Genomic DNA, 6,000 nt, shown 5'->3' with positions numbered 1-6,000 from the left:
TGGGGGGAGGGGTGCTGAATGCGTACAGCTCCATACGCACAGACATCCTGGCTTCCACATCTGGAATGCAGTGACGGTACTCAGGGCCCAATGGAGTGAGAGAGGTGGAAGCCATTTTGTCTTCATATCATAATCCTGAGGATGTCCGTTTGAGTACATATTGATCATGGTTACCAACATGAGTGTTGTGAAAAAATAAATGAGCAATAGGTGCATTGTGAATTATGAGTATACTGATTAAAAAATATAATCATTGTATCACAAATATAGTTGTCGAATATAACGCTCTGGTCATTAGTCATTCTTATATTTGCAAAATGTTGATTTTATGCAAAGCAGCCAGAAACAGGCATTGGTGCTATTTGTGTCCTTCCCCTTGCTCATTGGGGTATTTAGAAAGACTATAATAGGAGTGCACCAGACTGTACACCTTAGAATGATAACATTCTATCAAAAAATTAGTGTATGGTTATCCTAGGTTTGGATAATGTGCTTTGCTCAGTAAGACAAGTTTACCGTTCTTATTATGACCACAGTATACACTGGTAGTGATCAGTAGAAATTAACATTGTACATTTTCAAAGCAAGCCCATTTACTGTATTAGTGAAATTAAATAATTTCCGGTGGCCTGAAATCAGAATTGTAGTTTGAAACTGAGTTCCATCCAATGAAACAGTCTTCTCTTACCCAAATTCGTCACGGACACTCCCGCAATATCACCAGTGTCCACAACGAATTTAGGTAAGAGAAGACTGTTTCATTGGATGGAACTCCTTAGACTCTACCCCTTTTCAAACTTCGATTCTAATTTCAGGCCATTTTGATGTTATTGCAGTTCACAGGTTTTTGTTATCTACACACCTGTTGAGGCTGAGAATTGCTGTACGCGTGCACTACTTTGCAGTGCCGAATATATGCTGTTTGGATTATTATTGAAGGTATGAACACAGCGGTGGATCCGTTTGGGTATTAGCCTATTTGACCTAATGACCAATTTGGTTGTTTTTTGCATGGGTGAATTGGACTTGGGGGCAATTCGTTGCATATATTGCAAAATACCAACCCTGGTGAGCCGGGGTTGCAGGGGTGTCTCCTGCTCCCCATGTTTGATATTTTGCAATTTCAAGGGTGCAGTGGTGTCCCCCACTTCCTTAAATTTGGAGTCAGGGTCAAAAAATGTATGGGCCCCGAGCAGATGAGCAGGAAATAAATTGCGGTCAGTTTGCTGCGAACAAAAGAAATCCGGTCAAACACACCCACTCCTCCGTTTGTGTTATTGTTTGTATTCTGTCCTCTGCCATGGAGGACGTATCCAGGTAGTAGGAGAGTGTTATTACACACCCACGGGGGTCTCTAAAACCTACCCCTCTTTCTGACAGTTCGAGCTAGGAATTGATTGAATGTAACAGTTTTTCCAGATAACAGTTGTGGATCAGTGAGAGCCCTGCACTCTAGCTGATCAGGTAGTATTGATAGAGTCTTCCTCCGAAATCTTGTGGATTAGATCTGCGTGGAAACATGCACATTAGAGATGCATTAAAGATGCATGCGATTTATGGGGTTAATGGCCATGGTGACTGAGAGACACATGCATATGTCTCAGAAAATGGAAAGGCTGTTCACATCACAGTGTAGACTCAGTCGGCACACCTATGGCATGTTAGACATTATTGATTGTGTATTACCTCTAAATTTGAGAGGTCTATATAAGAAAAGTGGTCTGTTTTCTGTTTGTATCTACAGTTCTGATCCTGAAGAAGGAGTAGTGCGCTCACAAATATTATTGTCCCAAGTGTTCAGGCAAGTGGTTTTCAGAAAACTGTGATCGATCGTAAAAGCATTTCCTATGCACCTTACCTTGGTTTTCCGCACTTCTACACATGCGAAATCAGGCAGTGGTGCACAGCCATCTTGTGCTAATCTTATCCGTTGTTGCATTGCCCTAAATTGAACTGCCCTTGCGGCACTAAATCATATCCCCCGCCCCTGAAGCTGATATCACTATTCCTAGCAATATTCTCTACCTATTTTGGTGATGTTAGTGTGCAGCATAGCCAAACACGCCCAGTCATTACCTACGTCTTAACATTAGTTAACGCAGAACCCAGAATATCAACACACACATCCTCTCACAGCACACCGCTTCCCAAATCGGAATAGAAAACATTATTTTTAAAGTAAACACCAATACTCTGCAATTTATAATGTGGTTTTCTTTCACAAAAAACACTCTGAGAACATCCGCCAATTTCCATATTCAACCAAATTTTTTATTTCGTTGTTTCCTAACATCAAATCTTTATCATGAGGCACGCGGTGTTCCTTTCGGTAGAAGAAGCGCTTTGGACACACCTTGAATCGCAAGGCTTCAGCATCAGCTTCTTGCTAGACCACCGTAAACGATGTCAGGTTGCTCCTTGTCGCTGGTACCACGAAAGGGCATATGGGTCCGGGGCGATCATCCCACATCAGCGTAATTGTAAGCCAGCCATTTAGGTGTATCTGCCACTACCTGCTGAAGAACCTGTCACTGGGTATCTGGAAACAATGACATTCACAGAAAGGAAGGATGTAGCTGTGTAGAAAACATAACAGAAATATATCTCAGTAGCCGTTCTTTATTCTAATGTATCCATTTACCCTTCAATTCGGCACCGGGTGAAATCTAATAATGAGCACAAACCAGAAACAATGGAAACACAGAGAAAACATAGTGGAAAGTTGGAGTCTATAATGTGCTTGAGAGGTTAGTGCTGTGGAGTATGTTTAGCTCGCAATGGGATGCAGACGTGGAAGCTGACGGAAGAATTCGAACAACACATGGACGGCATTATAACGGAATATTAACAACGAACTTGGCATTGGTGGAACGAATTCGTGGACTCCATGCATTTCATCAGAGCTGGACTGCCCATGTGCCCGAGACAAAGACAAATACATACAGTTGTGTTTGCATGTGGTCACAATATGCCCCAACCAACAACCCATTACAATGTAAGCCAGCAATACCGGACAGAAAATGAAACCTTGACTGGTTCGTCTACAAACTCATCTACAGTAAAACTTACATTATATTTGGTATTTCCATTCTCTTGGTGTAACGCAGAGTGTCCGTTCAGATCAACGGTTTTCATATAATGAAATTACATGTTCCTTTGTCCAGTTTTGAAATGGTGAATCTTATAATTTTTTGCGGGTATTACACACCTCCCGTCGTTCAATCCATAGCAAATCCTCCCTTTCTTTCAAGGACGAAAAACAAATGAACCTTCTTAGGAGCGCGTATGCTAAGTTTCCTTTTGGTGAAGGAAAGCCACAAATCAAAAACATACTGTACAGAATGCGTCGGTGTGAACAGCCAACAAGCAACATCGAACGCAGTGACCTTCACTCCCATGGGAGCAATTAGACCGGCCGACCAACGTGGCATTTGAAATATGTTCGGAAAACAAACAAATTATTTGCTGGCATCCACCAATGCTGCGCTATCGTGACTACTTTTTTACTCTTCTATATTGATAGTGATTTAGTTATTTTATCACAACAGTTCCAGTTAGTGTCCTCCCCACTGTCACATCTGCGTGCGCCCTGTATTTGGGGAAGAATGGGCTCTGCAGATAACGTGAGACACTGACAGTCATAAATCCAAGTACCCTTCCATCCCCACTCAACTTCCTGTGCACTAACAAATGTTGGAGGAGAGGTGGTATATCCCGCCCCCCTGCACCATTCTTGTACCGGGAAAATGACGTATAAGATAAGTTGGGAGACATCTCCACCCTTCCTGTACCTTTCTGCATCACCCATGTTTCATGCTAATGTGTATACTTTGAGCTCTATTTTGTGTCCTTCCAAACGCCTTCTTTTTCGAGGCCCTCTGCCCCTCTGGAGAACTGTTCACTCTCCCTTTCCCAGCGCCACGCACAGCTAGTCCCCACCACATCTGTCCTCTGTCAGCTCAGCGCATCTCCTGCTCTAACGGAAATGCAGCTATTCATTTTTGCAAGTAGCGAGTACCGAGCCCTGACAAAAATGTGCTCATCCAAAAATGTGAGACCAAGGCCTGCTCCAACCTTAGTGCCCCATCCATCTCTGCTGACTGACTCATGCCATATCCAACCTCTCCCTGCCAGGCCGCGGTCCTCTGAACCCATGACCCCTATTCCCTTTGAACGCATCTGGTCACCAGACCCTACCCCCGCACCACCTCAAATTCACCTACCATATACCTAATCTAGAGTGGTCATATATTTTGGTAACACTAACACCTATCCCCACTGTGTTTGAAATAATAAGACTCCAAAGGCCGCAAATCAAAGATCAGCCCTTCTGATAAAGCATCCGAATGCAACGACCCCAACACATGCCCCCATAAAAATATAGGTCAGATTGCACCTATTTCACATCAACAGCCCCCTTTCATGCAGTGTTTTCCTTACAGTCATTAGTTCTTGCATGCCAAGTTTGTTATTTACCTTAGGTCTCATTCCTTAGTGGGACGCATATTGAGTCTGTCTATTTTGACACGTGCATGCTAAGGCAACTGCAGACCCCGCAGTTGCTTTCATGCTGATATCCATCTGACCCTCCCGTGCCCTGAACGTTGAAGGACCCACAAGGGCAGGCCGAATGCGGGAAGGAGAAAACACAGAGTTACACTGTATGGCATCCTCCAACAGGCACTTCTTTAAAAAAAAATTGACAAAGAGGATACATTTGAAAAGACAATTTTGAAGCTTAATACTTTTAATATCTTTGAAATTCAAATTACACACATCTCCATTGGTCATGTACAATGTACTAATTATTTTTACCGGGAAGTCAACTGTTCAACGAGGTCCGCTTTTGGTGGACAGGGGATGTTTGCAATGTTCTGTGGCAATGTATGTGTCCTAGGAACAAAATCATTATCGATTCCATGAGTATGCATGTCCAACACAGTCAAAGTGAGATCTTTCACAAAATTGAATTCAATGTTTCTGGTATATTGGCTTAACCACCCATTGTATTGCTTCTTTTTGCAAAGGCCATTGTGTAACGAAGCATCCCAAAGTTTCCTGCAGTTCTTGATTGCTCTCTCCCCATGTTCTCGTTATAAACTAATACCTCTAGGAATGTTCAATAATGCATACGTCTATGCCGAAATGCAACCTCTTGGGCCTGTACTTTAGGCACATATTGTGGAACACCTCCAAATGTCCGGTATGACAGAAATCTGTGAGTCTCTTCAGGTCTCTTGAAAGAGTTTTATCAAACACGATCCTCTCAAGAGCTTTGTGTGGAGGTGAAGATGGAACCAACCACTTCTTCTTGTGTTCCTGTTCTTCCTATAAAGGTCCATGTGCACATTAGTGAAAATGTTAGTTTTCTGTGCATGAGTGAACATTGGAACAGTGGTGCATCAATGAGCACAATTTTTCAAATAGAATTTCCACAGACCCATCACAAGTTTTGGATCTCCACCAAAGATGGTTGCTGAAAGACTGGGACCATTGTAAAATATGTTCAGAACCCTTTTTATTACCTGCAGCTGTGATTTTATTATTGATTCATTTGGCAACATGCCATCCATCAAATTGACGGCGAATGTATGGAAACTGCTCTCGCATGCCTTGGCTATTGAAACATCACTGTCAGTGGCTATGAGGTCTATTTGCAGTCCCCTCGATTGAAGATGTTCAAGGGATTTTATGAAACCATGTTTCTCCATGGCCACTGAGGATTTACATTCGGACACCTACACAACCTCCGAACTCACAATTCTTTCAGTTTTCATGTCCTGAAAGTGGTATGTGCAGTACTTTGCTGAAAATCCGGGGTTGTCACACTGTCCATCGCCAGCTAGCCTGAACCGTTTTCCAGAGAATGTCCTTTCAAATGACATTTGTTCTATTTTTCAGGCTTGACTAATAGCGGGGAATACAAATTCTGTTTGATGTTTGTACTACTGCGTTTTAGCAAGGAACTGAACTCCCACAAATTGACAGAAACTGGACAAC

This window comes from Ambystoma mexicanum, chromosome 2q (genome assembly GCF_040938575.1).
Source record: "Ambystoma mexicanum isolate Mex_15411 chromosome 2q, UKY_AmexF1_1, whole genome shotgun sequence".
Taxonomy (NCBI): Eukaryota; Metazoa; Chordata; class Amphibia; order Caudata; family Ambystomatidae; genus Ambystoma; species Ambystoma mexicanum.
The sequence above is the reverse complement of the archived record's forward strand: the minus strand, read 5'-3'. Positions refer to the sequence as shown.